The 26,747-nt window shown below is 41.3% G+C and overlaps 1 long non-coding RNA gene across 2 annotated transcripts; it reads right to left on the bottom strand.

Annotated features, from left to right (window-relative positions):
* Window positions 1–5,101: 5,101 nt before the first annotated feature.
* LOC123365052 lies at window positions 5,102–26,408 on the bottom strand. 2 transcript variants are annotated; one of them, XR_006577408.1, is made up of 5 exons: window positions 26,269–26,408; window positions 20,401–20,457; window positions 18,228–18,425; window positions 7,777–7,961; window positions 5,102–7,113 (listed from the first exon to the last, which is right to left on the bottom strand). It is a non-coding gene; the product is annotated as an uncharacterized LOC123365052 (long non-coding RNA). The 2 variants fall into 2 exon arrangements; XR_006577407.1 differs by lacking the exons at window positions 18,228–18,425; window positions 20,401–20,457.
* Window positions 26,409–26,747: the final 339 nt, after the last annotated feature.

Below are 26,747 nucleotides of genomic sequence, written 5' to 3'. Positions count from 1 at the left end.
CATAGGGTAAGGTGACCACAGATCCTCCAGAACTGGAAACAGTGAGGGCTGATTAGGCAAATTCACTCAGGTTGTAACACCCCAGAGAAGTAACACCACCTGGAGAGGCTTGCATATATAGTTCAAACTGGATTCTCCAGAAAGTGTACAGTACCTGAACCGAGAGAATTCTCTCCATCAGAATCAGGGATTTTAGGACCCCTTTATACCACTTTGGCCATTTTAACCAGCATAAAGGTGCTGGAGAGGGGTAAGGATTTCACTTTTCTTAAGAACCATGGACTTCACATTTTAGGATTTTTTAATGCAAACTGGTAGACATGATGGCAAACAGGCTTCATGGAAGGTCAAAAGAGCAGGAACTCAATGACAAAAAAACCACCCAGACATTCACTGCACTTACCAAAGACAACATTTATCTTATATTTGGGGTGGGTAGGGGACATTACTAAAATAGCCTCTGGGACAGACAGCAATTTCTGCATTTTTTCAAAATATAAATGTCACTTTTATTCTTTGTAGTCAAACCCACTTTAAAAAAATTAAAACTATAGACTGTTCCTAGGATTTCTGCTCTTTCTTCCATGTATTCTGACAAAAGTCACGATCATATATAAAGTAGTTTTAACATTACATATATTTATAACTAATCTTTTCCTTCTGATGTTGTCCATGAATAGCCGGATGCAGCAAACATCTGACTGAAAGCTAGAATTTCTCTTACAGCTTCCAGTCGGGGATGTTTACAACAACAGACTACAATACGGTATTATACTGCGTAACAGTACACAACAATGGGAATCCCCTTCAAAAGAAAAAAGAGTTTATAAAATGGCATTGCATAGCACTCCTACTGATTTATTGCTCCACAGATTACATCATCATACTTCACCTCATTTCTCTGCCTACATGAGCTTTCAGCAAAGCACAGCTGTTGATCACAGTCATCTAAAATAAACAGCTGAAATTTAAGTTATGGAGCAAAATCTGCAATTTAAAAATTCTTTAGTTCACAAGTATTTTTAAAGTGTACTTTAAAGTGTTCACTTCATGATGCCTTCATTCCCCAGAGCTCGCCAAAGAATGCAACTTCCTTTAAACACCTGCACTATTTTCCTAATCACATTAAGTCCCCCCCACAAAAAAGTGACAGAACTGAAAACTTAAATTGTGGCTGTATTAAGAAAAAAAAGACATACTTTCATGCTTTGACAGTCACACAGCTAAACAGATCTAAAATCCAACAAGCAAAATACAAAATAAAAAAGGAGCATAAGTAGAGCCCCGTGAAATTCTCTTTATAATTTTTCATTTTATTTTTTGGGAATAATTTATTTGGTTCTCTCCATTCATCATTGCCCCCCCCACCACCAAGGGGAAAAGAGGTGCTGCGACAAGGGGAGGGAAGGGGGGCAGAGCAAGCCCATCCCACACGCATCTCTCAGCAGCGGCTCCTGTCCCACACAGGGTTGCAGCACCACTCACTCACTACCCCCCAGCCCATCGTGACAGTAGAGCAGCCAGGACAAACCCAAGCAGTGCTGCAACCCTGTGAGCAGGATTTAAATGCTTGGAGCAGGGAGCTGGGCCCAGACCCGCAGGACAGGAGCAGTCATTGTGAGGTGAGTTTTTTGTTGTGTCATTTTAATCATTTTGTCTTTTACTTCATATTATTTTGCATTTGCAAAACACACAGGGCTCTAAGCATAAGGACCCACTATCTGCACATTCAGTTCTTTGTATCTGATACATATAAGGTCTCTCAGTTACTGAAACACAATCACATTCAGTTTACATACAAAGCTCTCCTTCTGAAATTGAGAATTAGTATTTTAGTAGTACTTGACTCTAGCTGTTTCAGGGGTAAACCAAGATTAATGAGGAAACTACATGCAGTCTCTATGGATACCATGCTGACCTTCATTGTTTTTGAGTTTAAAAAGCCAGTGGTCATTTACAACAAAAAGCTCCTTCGGTTGCTCCAGAATCGAAAGTTCCAATTTTACACTGGAAAGAAATGGGTTATTTCATGCACAGGTAAGCACATGGTATTTGACTAATTAGGCTGCTGAGCATTAAGTTGCAGTGAACCATTTATTACAACCTTCTACTGTAACACTTATTTCTCAAGAAACAAATGAAGGTTATTGCAATGTCATCTATCAGAAGAGGGCCATTTCTCCCCCCCTCCCCCCCATACCTTTTTTCTTTTAGCTCACGAAGATAAATCTCAAACAGCCAGCACACACAAGTTCCTTTCAGTCATCATTCCTGAACATGACGGTCTCCCCCCATTACATAACCAGCCAATTTTATCAAACTCAACATCAACTAAAAATATTTATGGAGCATAAATATGGGGGGAGGGATAGCTCAGTGGTTTGAGCATTGGCCTGCTAAACCCAGGGTTGTGAGTTCAATCCTTGAGGAGGCCACTTAGGGATCGGGGCAAAAATTGGTCCTGCTAGTGAAGGCAGGGGGCTGGACTCAATGACCTTTCAAGGTCCCTTCCAGTTCTAGGAGATTGGTATATCTCCAATTATTACCTTTTTATTACCTTTTTTATATTAAAAATGGTCAATCTCAAGGGAGAGTTTGACTTAAAAAAAAATCAGTGGCATGGTGTTTGGAACAAACTGAACTGTCTGCCTTTGAGTAAAGTTACACACCAGTATGATATGTGTTATATAAAGCTTTGTGAAAATTCAGGCTGGACACACATTTAATTTTTTCTTACCCCACAACAGCTCTATTTTTTTTAATATGAGTAGGCAGCATGTTCTAAGTTTCAGCAACGGCTATGCTCTACCATTTTGAGACTGCTGACCCGTAAGATCAAGAACATCGTAAGTAGGGACACTATTCTAATACCATCATGAAAGCTACATTGTGTCTTTGTTGCCGAGTTTTGTGATAGGAGTGAAGAGGGGGAAAAACGTATTGCTGCTTAATTGTGACACTTTCCCCCCACGTAAAGAAAAAAACCTGCAGTCTATCTAGACTACAACAGAAAATTACTGAAGTCTTTATCTGGAAGCACTGACTTTACTTATGAGATAGGAAACATGCATTTGGCATGCCCAAGTGAGCAATACAGGATCACCTGCCTATGATGTCTTATTCTACTTTAAATACTCTGGATTAATTCATGATAAAACAGCACCATCAATTTAGAGAGATATCTGTAATATCTAGCAAAGTGCAAGCATCTTCATACAGCTCTTTTCAATGCATCTCAATCCTGACCTGTAATTTATTCCAATCCTAAACACAGTAAGAGTTATATTGAACACTGTGTGTTTGTGCAGGATTGAAGTGAACACAGTTAACATTAAAGTTATCTATTAGTGCAGCAGGAGAGCTTAATTTGTCATTTACATGCTATATGTTTGAAAAAAATCAGTTTCTATACTGAAAAAAGAACTCCTGAGTTAAGCATGATCACTACTATATCCAGCCATTGATTTGAAAGATAACTGCTATCGCACAGATATAACTGCAAAGGGAGTCAATTAATTACTTTGTTGTAACAGCCAAGGTCTTTCAAAGGAGTCAAACAGCTGAGCAACAGAAGCTTTATGCAAACAAAAACTTGAGAGAAGTCTGGTTGCTAAAATCCAGAAAGACAAACGTGCACTAAAACTAAAATGAGACTCAAACTTACTGATCAGGAGAGAAGTTAAGAGTTTTGCCTGAAACATTGTACTTGAAGTTCATCTGCAAAGTAGATATGAGACTAAAAACAAAAGCAGATTAACAAAAAAAACAACAACACAGAGAAACATTACCATATGGTAAATAGTTACTGTCCACCTATTTTTAAAACAATAAGAAACAATTTAGAGGAAATTATGGTGATCAAGCAAATGCCCAGAGATGGCAAGAGCTGTGGCAGGAAAAAAGTTAAAGCACTGCTAGAACTAGGTAACTTTATAGAGAAAGGAGAGGGTGCAAGCAATATGCAGGGCTAGGTAATAAGCATGAAAAGTACAGAAGAGAAATAAATAAAACCATAAGCATCTTATGTTCTACTAGTAGACTCTTCCCAATTTTAAGAATTTCCATGTTCTCATAATTAACAATTACTTCATGGAACACAAAGCAAATATTCAATTATATTCCAAAAAATGATTGATTCAAGTTTAAGTACTTCAATTACTGTACCGTGATGCTGCAGTTATGGTTGAAAAAGCACTTATCATAAACCCTTATTTACCAGCACTTCAACTTTTGGAAAAAAAATTCCCTTAGGCTTGAGTTTCTTGTGCCTATTTCCAGCCTAAGTATGACTTGTTTGGTGTGGAATGTTTGATAAAAATCTATCAAGCTGTTTGAAGTATCCAAGCATGAAAAATTAGTGATTCACGTCACTTAAAATTTTTCAGACTATATTTGTTTTTGGATAACAAATTGCAGCTTCTTTTTAAAGCCTCGAACTTGTTATGGGCTTAGCCCTCAGAGAGAATAAGTGCCTTTGACAGAAAAAAGTATTACTTATTCATCACCCACGTCTTAAGGTGGTTTACAGATAAATACTTAAAAGTGCCTTACTGAATCAAAACATTGCACAAACAGTTTTGAGACTAGTATCTTAACTTCTGTCTTAGTTTCTCAGATCTGCAAAAATGGAATTAAGTGACCTGCTGCAGGTCTGATAATCTGTCAGAACCAGGAGCAGACTGCTAGAGCTGTGACTTCTAGTGCAGTGCTTAGTCCATTAGATCATATTGTTTAAATATATAATGCTCCAGATATATGCATGCTACTGTCACATGTGCATACAGCAGGGCATGTCCATGTACTATTAAAAAACAAAAACAAAAACAGGCAGCAAAATGCAGCATGATTTTTTTTTTGTATTATTTGTTCATGCACCCTAGCTCCCCCTTCTAAATCACTGTTAGCCCCTCATCCTGCAATGGGTTTTTCTGTGTGCATGTGCATATGCACACACACCAGCAATAACCACAAGCAGAGCTCACTGGCTGGACTGAGGCCTTGGTTTGCCTACAGAATGCATATATGCACTACTAAATTTTGTATGGAAAACAATAAAGGATACAACTCCAACTTGAGACAAATTGAGCATGGGGATAATGTTACTGAAATAGTTAATCAGAAAAAGATTCCAGGAGTCATAGGCTATTTGGAAGAGATAAGAATGTAAACAGTCAAGGATTCATTTAGGTTCCTGCATTCCTGGCATAGTGTCCCAGCAGAATCTACTGAACCTAATATTGTCTACTCTGGAGAGATGAGGGTGAGACAAAAAAGTCTGGTATTTTAATAACAAGTGGAAAGGAATAAATAGGAAGTTATGAACACAATGAAGTTAGGAGTTAAGGATATGATCACTGAAATGAAGACAGAAGACAACACAAATACCAATTTGTCAGAGAAACAGCTGTCAGATGAAAACAAGGTTTCAGAATGGACACTAAGCAGAACTAAAGATCAGATATAGAAGACAAAAAAGATTATGTTATCCAACAGAAAACCTACGTTCCTAACGTCAGAGACCGGGGCATGGGCAGTCACACCAAGTGGTTGAGCAGGAATCAGTAGCCAGGAATAGCAGTCAGAGGCCAAAGCTGGAATCAGAAGTCAGGAATTAGAGTCAAGAGTAAAAGCTGAATTACTTGGAGTGAGGTGAGGCAGAAGCTATCACAGCCATGGGTGAATGCTGTGAGCAGCCACTGAACTGCAGCTGGGCTTAAGAGCTGGTCTGCTGACTCTTCCAACAAGTCAGGCAGTGCAGCCAATTAGACAGCCTATTGCAGGCCAGCTGCACTCATTAGGTTGTCCTGAGACAGGTTCTGCTGCAGGCCCTGATTTCTGACACCTTAGAGACCAAATTTTCAAAGGGGCTTCAACCCAGCCAACCCTTTGCCTGTGCAACTTTGTACATTTACATAGGCTAAGGGCATAAGTTTACAGTCTGCCCTGAGTAAGACCAGAACAGAGAAGAAATACTTGCTGTCTTACCCTCCCTGGTTCACTCCTTGCTTTGGGGGAAAAAGGGGAACGCCAAGAGGAGTAAGTAATCTAGTACATCAGATTAAATCCCCCTCCATGCCAGCTCAGCTGTTATCTGGCACATGCTGATACAGGTGAACTTTGTAAACAGGATGATAACTTGCAAATGTTTTGGAATTAATTTCTCTCAATAAAGAAATGAATTATATTGGGTAGTCCCAATCTGCAGTAACAGTTAGACTCCCTCTCTACAGCATTTATTAATTGTAAACTGGAAAGATCTACAGGTACTTAAAGAGATTGGTGAAATCTAACCCAAGTTGTCATCACTTTTAATTTCAAGTCCACAAATATTGATGTTTCTGAGTGAGAATTAGGATAGAGAACTGCTGAGCCTAAAACACATCCATGACATGGGGAAAAGGTTAACTGAGGAGCATCTGTTTTAAAGCTGTGCAAAAAATATCCAGCTACCATAATAATGAATGTACAATAACGAATCAGACTTATGAAAAATTAGTTCAACTCAAGCAGAGGGTTCCCATCCTCCAGTTTCAAGTCCTAAAATTCAAAGTGATGCTTTAGCTACAGTCTGTTTTTTTAAGTTTCCGTATCTGTAATTTTGTTTCTCTGAGTGGAGACATCCATTTATCTGGGTATCAGTACTGGTTTAGGCCTGCCCAGTTCACATGAGTTTATATTTAGATTTTGTTTTTAAATTCAGGTTCTTCCAGCTGGAAAACTGAAGCATTGTACTATGACCCTAGAAAAGGGTTTCCCTGCAGCTGAAACTACATAAACATGGTAGAAATATTAACCACATTACAGAAAGTAAGATAAGAATTAAACAGTGCAATATCTACTTAGGTTTATCATGAAAAGTTGAATATACAGGGATGGCCAGTGGATACTTCCATTATGAGAAATATTTAATTTCTCCCTCAAGCTTAAATACTGGACATTTGCCAACTAATGAGTATCTGCTGTCCTTTGATTTTAAGTAGGCACCTCTGTTGATCTCCATCCTGCCAAACTGTGGGTGGAAGGGTGGAGAGAATGGTTCCACAGGAACACGAGGGATGGAAAGACTGTCCATCACATCTGGCATCACAAGTTCTGGGTATTCACCTGTAGTTCCTGTATGGGGGCGGGAGAAGGAAAGGGATGTTTCATTCCTGATGGAAGAGGAGGACTGAAGAAGCACATTGTTTAATTTGGTTGGATCCTGGAAAGACTTAACCAAGGGTTATCCCAAATAACAATCCACGGTAATGATGACACTACGACCGCTGAATGAGGTATCTCCACTCTATATTGAAGATGCTTTGGTTTCCTCTGATATGTACCCTCAGCCTTCCCCTTCTTCTCTTAACATGGGCAACTGCCACAGCTGCTTCTTTAAAAAAAAAAAAGGAAATTAAAGGTATCTGAGGACTGATCGTGACCCTCGATAAGCACTAAAGATGGAGGGAATCACTAAAGGAGGTACGAATAGTGAGACTAGAAGTAAGCAAATGCACTGGTCTTCAGGAAACTTCCCTTACCTTAAAAGGCAGTGGGTGCAAACAGAACCTGCTGCAGAGGCTTTGGAACCAGGCCACATTTGGGACACTTTTCTCCATCACTAACTTTTCACATTACATTCAGATTTATTGTCCACTGTCTGGATGGTGATATGAGTCGCTAGCCCATCCTGCTGTACAACTGTGAAGCGAATCACCAGCAGGTGCAGTAAAGTAGGCTGGAATAGGCCACACACAAACCTGGGAAAAGTCAGGACTACAGGGTTCTGACACTTACCTTTTCCTGCATGATTCTAGATATCTGGATGGTCCACTAACATTAGCAGGCTGACAGTATGGGCAGGAGTACTTTGTTGTGTTGCTGATGGAAGTCAATGGAAGATGTGGAAAAATGTCAAGCTGGGTTTGTTCACTGACAACCAGAGGGAGCTGGAAGGAATGTGATTCAGCACACAGGATGCCCTAAAATGAGAACACCACATTCTAATAACTAAAAATCCAGTTTAGTTAAATTTCTCAGCAATGTAAGAGTGAAAATTCTCACCCCCAAGTTCTCCATAGCTCAGTGGTTTAAGCATTGGCCTGCTAAACCCGGAGTTGAGAGTTCAATCCTTAAGGGGGCCATTTAGGGATCTGGGGCAAAAATCTGTCCGGGGATTAGTCCTGCTTTGAGCAGGGGGTTGGACTATATGACCTCCTGAGGTCCCTTCCAACCCTGACATTTAAAAAAAAAAAGGACAGACAGCTTTACAAAACCACATAAAGTCAGAGCAGAGTTTTTATTTCATTAACCCCTTCAGTGTTTTGAAATTGAGGACAAAGGTCCTGTTTAAACAGTCATCCTGTGTCTTTATACTGAAGAAGTCAGACACCTCTGGAAAAAATAAGCCTTTAGTGATTGAGTAGCATAGTCCTTCCCCTCCCCTAATAAAACAAAACTCTTTGGAACAGTTTCCCCATTGATACTAGCTGTTAAAACACAGTCCTTCTGAGTGTTCAAATTTTAACTATGCTTAAAAAATAAAACTAAAGAGAAAATAAGAGTCACATGCCTGAGCCTGTTGAGTTCAGATAAGTTGCAGAATTCCCCCATGCCCATAATTAATCTAAAACCAAGCAAATTGGCTTATAAACTACCCATACTGCTCTTTCACAAAGGAATATTCATACGTACAACTCTTCTGTTTATTGCTATTTTATGCCAGCATTTCTATGGAAACATGTATTTTCAGAAGACTTGGATGTGTATAAACAGAATAATTCACAGAGAAAAATGTTGTTTTTGTGCCATGTAAACTACCATAACTATGAAAACTGATGGCATATACAGTGTGCAAGGCATGTTGCTTGCGAGGAGAAAAAACCAACCTGATTCTAGAACAACATACAAAAGAGCCCTATGTTTAAAACAGACTATAGACTTTAGGTCTAAACATACTTATTTTTCATAATATAGCTCAATTTCCATATTCCTCCTACTGGTAAAAAAATTAAAAAGAGCTGACAGATAAGATCCATTCACTGTACACACGTGCTACTTGCTATCATAGCCTGACTGCAGAGCTTTGCTGATGTTAGAAATGACTTGGTTTAATTCCTTTTTTAAAAAAGCTCTGTTTTAAAACAAAAACTGCATACATTTCAAATTAGCTAAGCTGTATCTGTACAAGTTTCTGTTATGGGTTGCTCGTCGGTTGCTATCATGTAAGACAGCAAGATCCGTAGCTATCCGGTGTTACTCTGTAACTACTGCTACTGCTCCTCTCAACTTGGGCTGGAAACCTCTCCAACTACTTGAATTGGAGCCCCAGACGACTTCACCCTTGGTCTGCTAAAGCCCTGCATTCCCCCTCCTCCCCACACATAGCCCATAGTCAACCAAGTAAAGCAACCAGTCACACAGTTTTAGTCATTTACATAAGCAAGAACTTACAAAATGCATGTATTGCTCTGAATTGCTGTTACTTTATGTTGACAAACGTATTCTAGAACAGATTATGGAGTTAACACAATCTGTTTCAGAAACATTCTACTGCTTCTGACAGGAGGGAGACATCCTTACTAGAGTCCAGGGTGAAGTAAGCAGGATTCAAGTTCAAGCATCAAAAGATATATTCTGAGCCTCAGTAGGGAAGGAGCAATAGCCATGAAATTGTAACCCATTAGGAAAAGGAGTCTGGACAGCACTTGTGCTGCAGGTGCTACTAAAACGCAATCCTGAATTGCTATGACAACTATAAGAAATCACCTATTTATTAAATGGCTGGAGAGGGGAAGAATGGAGATATTGCCACCATATATAGCTATCATAACAAAATGAAATATTAGAATCCCAGTACGTGTGTCTCTCTTTGTAGGTTACTGGTCACCTTAGGTCCCGATCTTGCAAGCTGGTCCGGAGGGGCACAAAGGTCCACCCACATTGAGCAGCTTTGGAGGACTGGAGCCTTACGTTGTGAACTCTTCAGACAGGGATTGTGTGTGTCTGTATAGCAACTACGATGAGGAGATCCTGGACTTAGAATCATAGAATCGACTTGACTGGAGTGCCAAGCTACTACCAAAATATAAATAACCCATTTCACTCTGTCTTACCAGATGTCAAATGCCAGCTGCTGGGTACATTTTAGCATTATGCTAACTACAGTGTTATAGGAGAAATACCATTATTTTTGCTACAAGTTGAGAGGACTCAAATTAGAAAAATGATGGCATTTTTCTTTAAATGTTTTCCAGTTTGAGGGCTTAGTTTGAAAGGGAAGCCCTGTTATTTCCCAACTGTTAAAGCAAACACTGTACCAAGCATAAAACCTTGACTGTTAAGGTGTGATGTGACACAGCAAGACGACAAATGAGAGTTACAAAGACACTCTGAAAATGTGGTTTATTACTTATTATTTTTTTATGTCATCCAAATATGTTTATTTATTACTGGGGTTTATTCAGAAGTGCTAGGCTGCTGGAAGAGTTTTATTTACGATTTAAACTCCACAGATGTACATACATGTAGTTTACATGGGTTTTTCACAGAGAAAAAAGTCCTCTCCGGTCCAAAATATCTTTGGTTGCTAGAGTGTCCTCAAAAGGGCACCCATACCAGTTGCACATAAGGTTAAAATACTCTGAGAACATGTCTGCCAACTGCACAGAGAAAAACAGTGCAGCAGGATGTTAGAGTGCTCAAGTAAACAGCTTACCCCCATGCTAGGCCTGGTGTTCCGTCTCTATTATACAATGATGGGGGAAGTCACTAGATTTGAAATAACTCTTTTAGTGCAGATCCAAATGTATGCTTTTGAAAACAGTGTGGAAAATTTCAAATGCTGTGTAAAGGGCCTGGTTTTCTAAACAGTGCTGGACACTTGCAACTTCCATTGAATTCCATGTCATTTGCATGTGCTCTGGACTCTGGAGGGTAATCGGGAGGTGGGGGGGAGAAGAGAGAGAGAGAGAGAGCGAAAGCTTCATAGCCTTTAAGGCCAGAAGGGACCATTATGATCATCTAGTCCAGGGGTGAGCAAACTTTTTGGCCAAAGAGCCACATCTGGGTATGGAAATTGTATGGCGGGCCATGAATGCTCACAAAATTGGGGGTTGGGGTGTGGGAGGGGGTGAGGGCTCCAGGGGTTGGAGATGAGGGGTTGGGGGTGCAGGAGGGTGCTCTGGGCTTGCACCGAGGGGGCAGGAGGGATATCAGGCCTGGGGCAGGGGGTTGGGGAACGAGAGGGGATCAGAGGTGCAGGCTCCAAGCGGTGCTTACCTCCAGGGCTTTGGAGTGGAGCCATGAGCAGGAGCGTGGAGCAGCTCTGGAGCAGTGGAGCTGCAGGTTTTTGCCTGGAGCTGGAGCAGAGCCGGAGCACAGCTCCAAAACCCTGCTTACCTCAAGCAACTCCCAGAAGCAGCAGCATATTCCCCATCCAGCTCCTATGTGGAGGCGCCGGCCAGGCGGCTCTGTGCGCTGCCCCATCTGCAGGCACCACCTCTGCAGCTCCCATTGGCTGTGAGCCCCCTAGCTGCCCCTACGTGTAGGAGCTGGAGGAGGAATATGTCTCTGCTTCCAGGAGCTGCACAGAGCAGAGCAAGCTCCAGACCCCACTCCCTGGAGGTAGCTCAAGGGCCGGATTAAAAAGTCTGAAGGGCTGGATATGGCCCCCAGGCCGTAGTTTGCCCACACCTGATCTAGTCTGACCTCCTGCACATTGCAGACCATAGAACCTCACCCACCCACTTCAGTAGCTCAGCCAGAGGTTATGGGTCTAGTACAGAAGTCCTCAAATCAGGATTTAAAGACTTCAAGTTACCGAGAATCCACCATTTACATGAGATTAAACCTCCACGTGACCCATACCCCATACTGCTGAGGAAGGCAAAAAAACCCAGGGTCTCTGCCAATCTCACCCAGGGGAAAATTCCTTCCCAATCCCAGATATGGCAGTCAGTTGGACCCTGAGCATTTTGGCAAGACCCAACAGCCAGACACCTGGGAAAGAACCCTCTCTAGTAACTCAAAGTCTCAAATAAGGCATCCAAAATTAACAGACACTTCTGTCAATTTTGACCTCACTCTTTATCCTTCAGTTCCTGCTCCTAAAACAGAATAATAATTCCACTTTACATCACAGGGTATTCTGATGTAAAACTCACTTATGTTTACAAAGCACTCAAATGCAACAGTACACAGTGTCATAAAAAAGCCCATGAAGAAATTAATCTATATTCACTTTAGGCTTTAGATAATACATAGTAAGAGACATAGGGCCCCTTCTCCCCCACACTAAACAAGAAAGTTACTGAATACATGCACCCTCCACACCTTGTGCACTGAATGAGGCAAGGGTCCTGTGGAAAAAAACAGCATGTGACCACATAATTAAAGACTGTATGATGATGCATATGCACAAGGGGGCTAAATTAAGGTGAGATGGGCAACCTTAATCCTAGCATTTCCTAACTTTTAAATTGCACTTTGCAACCTTAAAAGGTCTTTTAACAATTGTTTTATATAGAAAAAAAATAAGGACATGATTCAACTACTATGCAAGTCCATTGGAATCTTTCCACTGACTTCAACAACAGTTTAACTGGGCTCTTAATGTTTAAATAAATAAAAACACTAAAAACCCACCACATGGGGAGAGGAGTTGGAAGAAGGCAGTAAACCAACTTTTAACAGTTTCCATACATTTTCATTGAGTGTGTTTTTGTTCATAATTAAACTTCAACATGTTAGTACTTTAAAAATGTAAACTCTAACAGCAAATATGTGAAAATATAACCAATGCTACGCATGAGGACAAACTGAATCAATGAAGTCCACCAAGAGGTAGACTTATGCAGCACCTTCCCACATTAGTCCTTTCAATTTGTTTAATATCTAGAGTGCTACCCAAATGAGGCAGTTTGAGAAATGAAGTATTCTCTTTCTAAAACTTAGAACAATGATCTTTTGAGAAAATTCAGGGTTATTAGTAATAATACTTGGTATTTGCATACTGTTTTGTATCTTTAAATCTATACAGGATGTTCAGTTTCAGTCACCAATGTTTACCACAGGTATATGTAGCCAACAAGGTTGCAGAGTGGGCATAAAATGATTTGGTAGCCCTTTATAACTGCTTTGGACAAGTATAAGTAAACAAAGAGTAAGGCAGTATAGATTTAAAAAAAAAATTCTCAAAAAGGTATTTATGGGGTTCTTTTCTAAGAGAGGAGGATGCACAGGCAAAGAGAAAGAAGCAAAGCAAGCCAGGCAAAGACACAGAAAGAAATTGAACAATTCAGCGATTAACATTAAAAAAAAAGTTATTTATGGTTGGGGCCAAATTAAGATATTCTAGCTGCCTAAATCTATTAAGCAAATTTCTACCAAAGCACATTAGTGCTTTTGGTACAGCTATGAGAGAAAATTGTGTTTATTTTTTCCTACAAAGTAGCTCACTTCAAAACACTCCCTTTTATACTGAAAATTAATATCCTGTTAAGAATTAATGATTAACAGAGTCCTCAGTGTTTTATATGGTAAAGCAAGATTTTATTTTATTATCTGAAAGTAAAGTAGACTTTACTGTAAGATACAGAACAATAAAAACTCCAGTTGTGTAAATAAAGGTCTGATAATCAAATTCAGATTGGTAGTAAGAAGCAATGATTTGATAAAATCACCAGAGCTGATGTTATCAGATATGCTAGTACAGGCTGGAATCCATCCCTTAGTGTATAAAAAGAGAAAGCAACTATAACTACTTCTTACTTTGTAACAGGCTCCTATGCTAAAAAGTGCAAACTGAAAGTTGTGGTTCTGTGAGAACTAAGGGATGCCTGCATACATATATTCCCAGCAGCTAAATTTTTCCTTCTGAGGTTTCATTGCTGTTAGTTATTATTGGGCATACACTGCCTTTTAACCGAGCAATAGGCTTAGTAGTTCCCTAGCCACCTGGTGTGCGTGTTAAGACAATTCAATTTGTCACCACATTCAAAAAATGAAAACCAGTCATAATTGTGATGCTAAAGTCAAAGAACAGTACAGGCTGAGATACCCATGTCCAGGCCGAAGATCCCCTATCCTCAGAAAATATTAGCATTTCCCTATTGTGGCTAGTTGCCATAATAGCAACGATTAGATACATTGAAAACAGTTTTCAATTAATGGAGGTTAATAGAAAGTCAGAAGGGGGAAAGGAGAGCCCCATATTTTAAATGAACAAAATATCATAAGCCACTTTGGTAAAGAGATCAGCCTGATGTCTTCATAGCCGATTCAAGTTTTGAGCATGGACAGCACTATTTGAGGCCTGTAGCTTTCCCCCTGTAAAGCCAGCAGAAAAGGGACTAACATCCTATGAAGCTCTGGAATGTTCACCTTCTGAAGTTTCCCTGGAACGTTCTGTAGGATTTGGAAGGGGGTGGAGGGTGGGCTGCAAGAAAGGCAGCGGACTAGAACTCAGCCAGCATCATTGGTGCTGGAGTAGCCCCAATGTTTTAATGATCTAAAGCCAGATGAAGGTGCCTGACCTAGTACTGCAGGCTTCAATCTTCTCATTGTGAAGAAAATCAAATCCTACTCTGTGCATTAAAGGAAGTGTGAACATCATTTGGGGTTGGGTCAGAGAGTCAGGCTTACAAAGCTTCCATCAGGAGGAAGGACTGGAACAATGTACTTTCCCTTTAAGGGCTCAAGACAGAGAGATTCAATATGCTGAACTTCTGTTCAGTAAATAGCCTGCATTACAGCACAAACAGGCAGGTGGCATGTATGTTTAAGTCCAGGAAGAACGAGAGGCACAAACATACCTCTTAAATGTGCCCTATTTCTCTGGATCTTTTGGGTCCAGCTCAATCAATATCCCAGAAGCAAAGAGGTACCAGTATGGGAATGTAGCTGTGAAATGGCACCAAAACTAAGTAAAAGCTTTAAAGCTACCTAAACTCCACTAAAATTTATTACCAATAAAAAAAAAAAAAAGGGAAATGTTTCGTAACAAAACCAAAACAAACACCTCTGGACATGGAGGCTGCACCACACCTCTGGACATGGATGACAGCTGTGGAAAAGAAGGAACTGAAGCTGTTGGGAACCACATGGCTTCTTTAAACACCTGCTCTGAAGATTTTGTGCTGCAAAACAGTGCAGTGCACTCTTTACAGTCAAAATGGGCATTGCTTTTCTAGAGGTTCCCAACGATCAATGGTGAGTGGGTGTCAAACATACAACTAAAGGTAGCATAAAATCCCTTCTAAGCAGCTGTACTGAATCCTTACCTGTAAGGGGTTAAGAAGCTCAAATAACTTTGTTGGCACCTGACCAAAAGGACCAATAAGGAAAGAAGATACTTCCAAATCTTGAGGGGGGAGGTTATGTTTGTGCTCTCTTTGTTTGTTCCCTCAAAACATGTCCTGAAACCATACCTGAAATGATTAATCTAAGATTACAAAAATTGTAAGTAAAGGGCAAGGAAATGCGTTAGATCAGTGGTTCCCAAACTTGTTCCGCCACTTGTGCGGGGAAAGCCCCTGGCGGGCTGGTTTGTTTACCTGCCGCGTCTGCAGGTTCGGCCGATCGCGGCTCCCAGTGGCTGCGGTTCGCTGCTCCAGGCTAATGGGAGCTGCTGGAAGCAGCGTGGGCCAAGGGACAAGGATCGGCCGGACCTGCGGATACAGCAGGTAAACAAAACGGCCTGGCCCACCAGGGGCTTTCCCTGCACAAGTGGCAGAACAAGTTTGGGCACCACTGCTAGATTATCTTTTGTTTTAGCTTGTGAATTTTCCCTATGCTAAGAGGGAGTTTTATTCCTGTTTTTGTAACTCTGAAGCTGAGCCTAGAGGGGAATCCTCTGTGTTTTAAATCTTATTACCCTGTAAAGTTACCTTCCATCCTGATTTTTGCAGGTGTGATTCTTTTACTTTTTCTTTAAATAAAATTATTCTTTTAAGAACCTGATTGATTTTCAGTGTCCTAAAAACCAAGGGGTTAGGTCTGTGCTCACACTGTAAGCAATTGGTTAGTATATTATTCTCAAGCCTCCCCAGGAAAGGCGGTGAAGGAGTTTGGGGGGAATATTTTGGGGAACAAGGGACTCCAAGTGACCCTTTTCCTGAATTTTTGTCTAAATCACTTGGCAGTGGCAGCAATACCATCCAAGGACAAGGAAAGGATTTGTGCCTTGGGGAAGTTTTTAACCTAAGCTGGTAAAAATAAGCTTAAAGGCATCTTTCATGTGGATCCCCCCATCTGTACCCCAGAGTGGGGAGGGAACCCTGACAGTGTCGAAAACTGTAAAATGCAGAGGCAAGCTTGAAGAAAATAACTCATTTGTTCAAATATATCAACTGTCAGTTAAGTCACTGTGAACTTTCTGATCTAGTTATTTCATTGAACATCAGTGGTCACATGTGTAATACATTACCACAAGTTGCAACTATCTGCAGCTAGTTGCAATACTATACTTGTACACAAGAGATGCCCTAAATACTTGCCCAATCAAGAGCAAGTTCTAAAGAAATCCTGTCAGCATAAGGTATACACTTGCCACTCTAATATTAAATTGACTGAAATATGTTTGACACCAACAGCTAAGACTAATTTAATGGAAACAAAAATGGTGCTCAGCGATCCCTGAAACAACAAATGCAATTCTGAATTAACTGAGAGATAAAGTTACCTTTTTAAGTTTTATGGCAGATACAGTAACCTTCTACCTAGTAATTGCTCAATACATGACAGTAGCAAATGTAATTTAAATTATGTTTAACTTGCTATGAAAACTAAACTATTGTGAGAAAATAAGGACACAAGCCTTGGATCTTCTGAAACAAACTCTTTAGTGACACTTGCAGACCTTGTACTTGGCTGGACTGCACTGTATCAGCCAATAGAAACAAGGAAGTGGCTGGATGAAGAAAGTCCACTATGGCCCATATAGTACTTTAATATATTATATACGAGTGTTAACCCACTATCTTTTTTTGTTCTCTAAATAGGTGTCTAATTCTTTATTATACACTAGTTGCTCCATTTTGCACTTTGACTTATTCTTACATATGGCTATGTGTCTGAATTCTTGCAATGTCAAGCTGTTCTTCAGCTTTAATTTATGCCCCCTTGTTCTTGTGTTTGACTCCAGATCAAACAGCTTGTAGTAAGTACACCTTAGCTTTCTTTTTCCTGTAGGATTCAATATGCCTCAGAAGAGCCCTCAACATGCAGCAATAGTATGTAGGACACTCCTTGTGAATATTTTGTTTTCTTTTAATATCTTTCTAATCCTCACTTTTACTCTTATAATGTATAACTGTTCAAAAAAGTTAACTATGGCATCAACAGGGTCACTCAGCTTGCTCTTAGTACAATATCCTTTTATATTAAAAGTAGTATGTCCAATTTTTTAGTGTGACCTCTAGACCAAAAAGAATCTGGGTAACTTCTGTTATACTTCATGCCTTTATTTAGGGACCCTAGTAATTAATATTAAGTATTAAGAGGACACAAAGTTATTTGCACCCAGCCCAGTCACAGAACCATCTTTGCATTTAGCATTTGTATTCCAGTACTGCCCAGGAGCCACAGAGATTGGGCCAGGCACTGTATGTGCATATTGTTAAGACAGGCCCTGCTCCAAAGAGCTTTCAATCTAACTAGACAATATGGGCAAAGAAAAGTAGACAACATACAAGCAAGGTTTCAGAGGTGCAAGTCTTAATACCTTTTTTTTTTTTTTAAATAAACTGTGCCCTTCCACCTTCTCCCTCATTGCATTATTCAGGTGCCCCAGCCACTCTGTTCTCTCACCGATGTCCCAGATTACAGGTCTGTACTCCATCCGACCCACCCCACTGAGACGGATATATAAAAAAAAAAACCATGCACCACACCAAACACATAACTGTGTCTGTGTAATCTGAAGATTTGATAAATTAAAAAAAAAATGCCTTTCAGTCCAACTGGTTCCATCTGCTCTTGCCTCACAGAGGGGTTGGGAGGTTCCTCTCTCCACAGGTGCTCCCTTGGGGGTGATGATAGGGGCTGGCAACTAGGATTCTCCTGCACTTCAGTTCATGCAGCTCCAGCCATTCTGCCTCCATACCTGCTCAAGGTTTCTACCACCTGACTGTTTTATAAAATGTATATTTAGATGCATTCCATTTTCATACGTTTTGTACTTAAAATGTCTCAAACAGAATGCACGAAACATTTCGCTCAGGCTTCTAGTTAAGAATTTGATTACTCACCTCTTTTGTACTGACTGCCATCTGCCCACTCCTCCCCCTTTCTGCCTCAGACAAAAGCAGAGTTTGTGTCATCTCCTGAGCAAATTTTTATCACCTTACTGCACATTCCTTCTTCCAGGTCACTGAGACATACAGTGAACAAACTTGGTTGTGAAACAGATCCCTGGAGCACTCCAGTCATTGCTTCCAACACTGACTCTATTTGCAAGAGAGGACAATTTGCCACATGAGATTTTTACAAATATAGAATAAATATTTAAGATAGTAAGTAGATTTGATATTAAGGCTTCTTTAGGGCAAAACATCAATGTATAGTTTTAAATTTAAGTTTTCTATTTCAACAGTACTCATATATCCCAACTCTACACAGAGGGTAAACAGTTCTCTGATGCACAGGAATTTTAACGCTCACCTCTCAGCAAGGGTAGAATGGTACAGCTAAATCTCACATATGCTGAAAAGGACACTCTTGGGTTCATTATGTATTTCCAATCTGGTCCTTTTATTAGTATCTAAAATGTTCATTTCCTAAATGACAGTCACTTAAAACTCCATCTGGTATTTCTGATTTGTACAGGGAAATTCCATGCTAAAATGTGTGTACATTTTTTAACAGTAAGTGTAATTAACCATCAAACAATTTATGAAGGGTTGTGATGGATTCTCCATCACTGACAATTTTAATATCAAGATTGGATGTTTTTCGAAAATATATGCTGCTCTATGAATTTTTTCAGGTAAATTCTCTGGCCTGTGTTATACAGGAGGTCTGAACAGATTATCACAATGGTTCCATCAAGCCTTGGAATCTATAAACATTAAAAGCACTGTATTTCCCCCCCCCAAAAAATTGCAAAAATTCTCAGACAAAAAGATTAAACAGGAACAAAGACTGTAAATATCTCAGTATTTGGGAGAGTTTTATAACAAATATAGTTGCTATGGATCTCTACTAAATCTCACACTACAGCAACACTTTCACATTTGAAAGTTCTTGCACATTTGGAGAAACACTCCCAAACAATGGTTCTGAAAGTGGACAGTCAAATGTAAATACCCACTATTTTTGGTAATTGTATATTGTCTTAAAGAAGATACAAAGTTTGTTGTATTTGTATGGTTTGGGTGACCTTCAATGTGAATTTTCCATGTTTTCTTTCTCTCTCTCTTTTTTTTTTTTAAAGTATAACCGTAATTCTGAATTTCCACACAAACATTTGTGGATTTTGAAAAAACAATAATGAACTCAAGTGTTTTAGTCCTCTAATCATGGTTGACATTTAAAATCCTAACCCCAATTTATGTGTTTTGCCTGGGCATTTCCCTGGTTTTTTAAAAATGTGTCAGAACTGCTCAGTTATAAGAGTCCTTGCTTAGGTTATGAACTTCACAAGGATGGACTCTGCTCCTCTTCAGATACCCAACCTGCTTATCACACCCAACACAGGGAGACAGAGCTATATATGATGTGAAGAGGGGAGTATATAATGTGAGTTTATACCTGAAACTATTTTTTGTCTACACTACCACTTTTGTCGGTGAAACTTTTGTCAGTCAGGGATGTGAAAACACATCCCTGATTGACAAAGTTTCACCAGCAGAAGTGCTGGTATGGACAGTGTTATACCTGTAGGAGAGACTTTCCTGATGACATAGCTAATGCTGCTTGTTGGGGATGGTTTAATTATGCTGCCAAGAGAGAGCTGTGCCACTGTAAGGTCTGTAGTGTAGACATAGCCTTAAAGACTAAATAGGCCTCTGTTTCTTCCCAGACCAGCACTACTATTCATTTCCCAAAATGGCATTCGCTTTCTCACTCTCCCTCCAAACATACCCTCTCCTCTGCATATGGTTCCTTACATGCTATTCCTCTTCTAGAGCTGTGGATTTTTTAAAAAAATGCCTATCAGGCCTCATCAGGTATGAGAAAAGACTTGAATAATTAGATAATTCTGCCGAATCCCACCATAGAACCAAACAAAGGCACATGCCCTCATCAACAGCAACAGATAAGCTTGAAGAACAGGAGTACTTGTGGCACCTTAGAGACTAACAAATTTATTTCAGCATAAGCTTTCGTGAGCTACAGCGCACTTCTTCGGATGCATAGAATGGAACACACAGACAGGAGATATTTATACATACAGAGAACATGAAGTGGAAGTATGCATACCAACAGGAAGAGTCTAATCAATTGAGATAAGCTTGGTGTCTGTTAGCTCCACAACAGCTTGGAAAAAACAAACAAACAAAACAAAAAGTTATTTCATCAGTCCATCTTCTTACTCTTATCTCCCAAACAAAATGCCCAATTTACTTAAAGATATCCAGAAACATTACATTCTGACAAAATTCCTGCCAGTAAAGTTTCAGGAAAACAGATTTAGTGAGTAGGAACGCAGAAGGATTTTTTTTAAAAAGGCATTTAATAATGGAAGATTAATTTCAACCTTAACTATGAAAAGAAGATAGTATCTCCCTTATGCATGACTGAACACTGACCACAGAACAAGGTCACAGCACCAGTTTATTTAAAGGCAGAATTCCATTTTGGGCCCAGATAAGAATGTAAGAACATAAGAATGGCCATACTGGGTCAGACCAAAGGTCCATCCAGCCCAGTATTCTGTCTGCTGACAGTGACCAATGCCAGGTGCCCCAGACGGAGTGAACCTAACAGGTAATGATCAAGTGATCTCTTTCCTACCATCCATCTCCACCCTCTGACAAACAGAGGCTAGGGACACCATTTCTTACCCATCCTGGCTAATAGCCATTAATGGACTTAACTAGATAAATTCGTGGAGGTTCTCTTTTAAATCCTGTTATAGTCCTAGCCTTCACAACCTCCTCAGGCAAGAAGTTCCACGGGTTGACTGTGCACTGTGTGAAGAAGAACTTCTTTCTGGGACCCCCTGCCACTTAATCCAACCCACCCGCTCCCTGCCCCCTTACCAAGCCACTCAAAGCAGCATGTGAGCCACGGTGCTGCCCGGCTGGAGCCAGACACGCTGCCACGCTGCCCTGCAGGAGCGCACAGCCACACCGCTCACAGCGCTGCCCATGCGGCGGCATGGCTGTGGAGAAGGGGAGACAGTGGGTGAGGGGCCGGGAGCTAGCTTCCCCGGCCAGGAGCTCAAGGGCTGGGCAGGACGGTCCCACAGGCCCACCGTACTTTGCCCACCTCTGATCTATCTCCACATCCAGCATCGGACGTAAAGTGATGTAGGAGCATTGTCCATTATTGGATAGTACCTGGAGAACTAATTGTGTTGTACTCCAAGTTACTTATCTAAACGAGCCGTGTAATGTTTGAGCATACCCTTAGAATATTAGTAGCAAATTTGTGTGTAGCTATTTGACATAGTAGAGGACTAATAACTTATTATCACTGACTTCCAAGGCCTAAAAGTTTTGTGTGTGTTTCTGTGTGTGAGTTGCAGGATGCGATGTAAAGTACACTTTACATGAATATTCAAGTAGCACACAAGTCATTACCTAAACCATTAGACACAAACGACTCAAGGAAATGCAGATGTCACTCCCATATATGTTTTGGCAGCACTGGCTTTCCATATGCCAAGATAAAAATAATATAAATTTCTCCAATCCAATGGTGAACAGTTGTTAAAGAGTAACAATCCTCACTATTTTATTGTTTCATTAGGATTCTTCCTTATTTATTTTCTCCACACCAGTCATGATTTTACAGACCTCTATCTTTTCCAAGCTGAAAGTCCCAGTCTTATTAATCTCTCCTCATACAGATTCTGTTCCATATCCCTAATCATTTTTGTTGCCCTTTTCTGAACCTTTTCCAATTCCAATGCATCTTTTCTTGAGATGGGGCAACCACGTCTGCATGCAGTATTCAAGATGTGGGTGTACCATGGATTATAGAGAGGCAATAGGATATTTTCTGTTTTATAATCTATCCCTTTCTTAATTATTCCCAACATTGTTCGGTTTTTTGACGGCTGCTGCACATTGAGTCCACAATGATTCCAAGATCTCTTCCTTGAGTAGTAACAGCTAATTTAGACCCCATCATTTTATATGCATAGTTCAGATTATATTCTCCAATGTTGCATATATCAACATTGAATTTCATCTGACATATTGTTGCCTAGTCACCCAGTTTTGTGAGATCCTTTCGTAGCTCTTCGGTCTGCTTCGGACTTAGCTATCTTGTGTAGTTTTGTACCATCTGCAAATTTTGCCACCTCACTGTTTACCTTTTTCCAGATCATTTATGAATATGTTGAACAGCATTGGCCCCAGTACAGACCCCTGGGGGACAATAATATTTGCCTCTCTCCATTCTGAGAGCTGACCATTTGTTCCTACCCTTTGTTTCCTATCTTTTAACCAATTACCAATCCATGAGAGGACCTTCCCTCTTATCTCATGACAGCTTACTTTGCTTAAGAGCCTTTGGTGAGGGACCTTGTCAAAGACTTTCTGAAAATCTAAGTACACTATATCCACTAGATCCGCCTTGTCCACATCCTCGTTGATTCCCTCAAAAAATTCTAGTAGATTGTAAAAGGGAACTTGTGCCTCACGAAAAAAAATATGTTGACTCTTTCCCAACAAATTATGTTCATCTATGGGTCTGACAATTTTGTTCTTTACTATAGCTTCAACCAGTTTCCCCGGTACTGAAGTCAGGCTTACCGGCCTGTAATTGCCAGGATCACCTCTGGAGCCCTTTTTAAAAAGTGGTGTCACATAAGCTATCCTCCAGCCATCTGGTAGAGACGCTGATTTAAAAGCTAGGTTACAAACCACTGTTAGTAGTTTCGCAATTTCACATTTGAGTTCCTTCAGAACTCCTGGGTGAATACCATCTGGTCCTGGTGACTTATTACTGTTTAGTTTATCAATTTGTTCCAAAACCTCTCTAATGATACTTCAGTCTGGGACAATTGCTCAGATTTGTCACCTAAAAAGAATGGCTCAGGTTTGGGAATCTCTCTCACATTCCAAGCAGTCCAGCTATATTCACTTTTGGACCTGATCCTGTGCTCCGCTTAGGACTAAATCAAGAATTGACTCTCCTCTTGTGGGCTCCAAGAAGTAGTCATTTAAGGTGTCAAGAAACTTTATCTCAGCATCCCCTTCCTGAGGTGATATGTACCCAGTCAACATGAGGAGAGTTGAAATCCCCCATTATTACTGTATATTATTTTATTTTTATAGCCTCTCTAATCTCCCTGAGCATTTCAGTCACTATCACCATCCTGGTCAGATGGTCAGTAGTATATCCCTACTGCTATATTCTTATTATTCAAGCATGGAATTACTATCCATAGAGATTCTATGGTACCGTTTGGTTCATTTAAGATCTTTACTTCATTGGATTCTACGCTATCTTTCACATATAGTGCCACTCCACCCCGAGCATGACCTGTTCTGTCCTTCTGATATATTGTGTACCCTGGTTTTATTGTGTCCCATTGATTACCCTCATTCCACCAAGTTTCTGTGATACCTAGTATATCAATATCCTCATTTAACACGAGGCACTTTAATTCACACATCTTATTATTTAGACTTCTAGCATTTGTATATAAGCACTTAAAAAAATTGTCACTTTTTAGCTGTCTGCCATTACATGATGTAATTGAATGGGACTCTTTTTCATTTGACTGTTTCTCATCAGATCCTACCCTAGAGTGACCTGCTGACTAAGTGCTGCTTGCACAAATTAAAGATGCCCGGGGTAGTTATGAAACTGGGTTCTTTGTATTTTCAGGGCTCCTGAATGTTAAAGATTAAAATTAAATGTACCTTGTTTTGTTACAAGAAAGACAAACAGCTCCCTTCTTTTTGTAATTTTACTGTGCCCTTTTGGACATGTCCATCCCTTACCCTCCACATATCTAGCAGTTTCCCTGAGGGGACGTCTAAACATTAAAACGGACTATGCCAATTACATATTAAAAACTTTAAAAGTGATGCTTTGTAGTTCAAATTACTGGAGAAAACCTAGATGTTGTCAAATAAATACTCTTTTTTGCCCTGTACAAGGTGTATGCTTGCACCTTTCCATAAAAGCCAGAAATAGAAGGAAAACTGCTTGCCAAATGGAATCTGAAAACCAGAATTATAGTAAAACTTAAAAAAAAAAAATTACTCGTAGTCAAATTCACTCCAGGAAACTACTGAGTTTGTGTCTACGGAGACTTTAAGCCGCCTGATAATTTTAAAAAAAAGCAATATCATACCAGTTACATAAATCAGTCAGCTGAGAGGTGAAAGTGTTCCTTGAAGTTGAAATATTATTTACATTTCATTACCAGGTCTGGGAACTTCCTGTCATCAGCCTTCCTTATTACTTTCCTGCAAAAGTACTGGCAGGTGGACTCAGGTGGCATTCAGTCAATGCTTTGGCAAAAACAAAAACTGTACTGTGATAAGTTGCAAACTGATTGCAAAGATGCATTCTTGAGCATATCAAGTACATCAGGGTACTTCTCTCCCATAACAGAAAGGTTGACATTTCTCACTCATTTCAGACATGTGCCTATTTAGATAGATGTATTTTAAAAAAATATTATGTCCACTCTGCTCCTCTAATCGTGAAACAAAGATTAGCTCTATTCTGCGCAAATACAGCAAAAAGCCCATACTGAAGTTATTCTCACCATGAAGTTTTGGTACCTTAAATACTCAAAGAAAGCACCTTGCAAATAGTACAATGGAACAGATTAGGACTAAACAGGAGTGTTGTCTCTTTTCAAATCCATCCTCTACATCAGAATTTTTCACTTGGCATAGATTTCCTGGAAGCATGACTGCAGTACAAATAAGTAATCTACCATTACCAGAGTAGGTAAGCAAGTCAATCATTAACATATTTATTCGCATTCACCCGTCAGGTTATAGAAATATTATCCCTAATTTACAGAGGGAAAACAGAGGCACAAAGAGACTATGTGATTTGTACAAGGTCACACAGGAACTCTGTGGCAGAGCAGGAAGTTGAACCCTGATCGCCTATATCCCAGGCTAGCGCCCTAAATACAGGACCTATCCCTCCTCTCTAAACAATATCTGTCCGCCTGTATACTTACAGTTTGTGATTTCACATGCAATCTAGTGTTTTGCCTCAGGTCTAACCCTCCTGTGGGTTAGAGTGTCTGGACCAACTACTTCCTCTGCTGGCTGATGGTCCTGGTAACTCACTCTTTTGAAGTGCATGGTTTGTGCCACAGATCCTGCATTTTGATCCTTTACCCCAGAATCCTCATTTGTGGGAAGATTACAATTTATCCCTAGCATCTGCTTCCTAAAGGCTCCATGAGTAGTACCTTGAGTGGAGAATGCTGCTTATGCCCCATCCCACAATCTTGCCCTTCAGGGCCATAGCTTCCCACTTCCAACATCAGTGTCTTTGGGTAATAGGATAAGCGCTATTGGACAGCCCATCCCGCTTGAGAATCTAGTTCTCAGGAGGATGGAGCAGTCAGTGGGTAGCCTCATTTCTTCATTCTGCTCACCCCCACTTTGATAGGAGCATCAGAGCCAGGGCAAAGAGGTGGGGAGAGGAAGGGAAGAGAGGTCCTTCCCCTGATGCCCCCCCCCCCGGACCAACTGGGTGGGTAGGTGGGAGAAAAAGCAGTTCTTCTCATGCTACCCCCCCCCCCAAACAAGGGCCAATGGGGGGAGGGGAGAGAAGAGAGGTCCTTCCCATTCCACCCCCTTCCCCAATTCAGGGCAAATGAGTGGGGGAGGGGAAAGGTCCTTCCCAGGCTGATCCCTTCCCCAATACAGGGCCAAGGGGGGGGGAAGGGGAGAAGATCCTTCCCACACCACCCCCTTCCCCAACACAGGACCCACTGGGGGGGGGGAAGGGAAGAGAGGTCTTTCCCCTCCCCCCAGCAGAGAACCCCACAGCGCGGGGCCCCAGGACAATGTGAGGGAAGGGGGAGCCCGCCTGGCCCCAGTGCAGCGATCCTTGCCCCCCCCCGGCCCGTGCCCAAGGCCAGGCCCTTGCCCGCCGGCCCGCGGTGCAGGGCTCTCGAGCCGCCCCTACCTGTGACGGGATGGGGGCTCCGGCTCCTCCCTCCCGCGGAGCGGGGCTGCGCCGGGCCCGGCCCGTCTGCCCGGGGGCCGCCCCGAGAGCCCCGCTCCCGGCCCCCCGCCACTCCGGCCGCCTCTCCGGCTCGCCTTTAGTTTGACCTTTTCCGTGTCTCTCCGCTCCCGTCCCCGACACTCTTTGACGTCAGTCCCATAGCAACCAATCCCCGCCCCCTCCAACTCTCGCGCTCGCACACAGGGTGGGCGGGGAACCCGGCGCAGAGTAGCCAATCAGCGCACAGGCCGCCGCCTCCTCTCCCCTCCCCGCCGCTCGGCCGCGCGCGCGCGCGCGCCGCTGCCTCGTGGCCTGGAGGCGCGCGTGCCGGACCAGGGGGTGGGCGGGTGCTCGGCGGCGCGAGCGGTGTGTGTCGCCGCTGCACCTGTGCCTGCGTGTGCCACACCCAGCGTGCGTGCAACGGGCAGCGGCTGCACCCT

Source organism: Mauremys mutica, chromosome 2 (assembly GCF_020497125.1).
Source record: "Mauremys mutica isolate MM-2020 ecotype Southern chromosome 2, ASM2049712v1, whole genome shotgun sequence".
NCBI lineage: Eukaryota > Metazoa > Chordata > Testudines > Geoemydidae > Mauremys > Mauremys mutica.
This window is presented reverse-complemented; position numbering and strand designations above follow the sequence as displayed.